The sequence below is a fragment of the Penaeus monodon genome, chromosome 29 (genome assembly GCF_015228065.2).
Source record: "Penaeus monodon isolate SGIC_2016 chromosome 29, NSTDA_Pmon_1, whole genome shotgun sequence".
Taxonomy (NCBI): domain Eukaryota; kingdom Metazoa; phylum Arthropoda; class Malacostraca; order Decapoda; family Penaeidae; genus Penaeus; species Penaeus monodon.
The window spans coordinates 34,480,373-34,481,135 of record NC_051414.1 but is presented as its reverse complement, the minus strand read 5'-3'; positions in this window follow the sequence as shown (position 1 = coordinate 34,481,135).

Sequence of the window (763 nt, the reverse complement as noted above, 5' to 3'; positions counted from 1 at the left end):
GTGGGGGATCAGTAGCCGGGACATGAAACCAAGGCCGCGTCCACACAGCAATAACCAGGCGAGAGTGAGTCTGTGTTTTTTACTTTTTTTCGTCTCTATGTCCTCACTGTATAAACTTTTTTAATGAGTAAACTAAGTAAGCTCTATTTTCGCTAATGATTTTAACTCCATGAAGGAAACGCTTGAACGGGAAATAATAATTGTTATCTCTTCCCACCTTCGCTCCAGACTTGAAATCTTGCAAGTTATGTCTAAAAGTCGTACCTTGCGCTCGTGAAAGCTCAGTTTGTCCCAAAAATGCGCCTTTCGTTGTTGTTCTGTATAATGTAACGCTTGTAAAAAGATATTATTTAATCATCTTTTGTATTCCTTTAAAACGGTTTGTCATTAATGGCATAATATAGTTCAGTTTAATTGATAAGTCTTTTAGGTCGTTCGTAAAGTGATCGACACTTGGGCCAATCCGCAAAGTTTTCACTCTGGCCCTCGCTCCCTGCCAGTGTGGCCATGTCCAGGGACGGTATTCAAGAAAGGCCATAGACTCAGAAATTTGTCTTTGGCAGAAAATTGGTCTAAGAATCCCGGGAAAACTGTGTTTTTTTTCGTCTATGACTCGACCGACGTTAAAGATCGCCCAAAAGGTGTCCACCGCGCGTAAGGACGGTCTTTAAATTGTCCTTACGAGATGTCTACAAAAATCTGCGGTTTTACGGTCGTTGAAGATAACACCCCATAAGAAATAATACGGAATACTTTCCTGGCA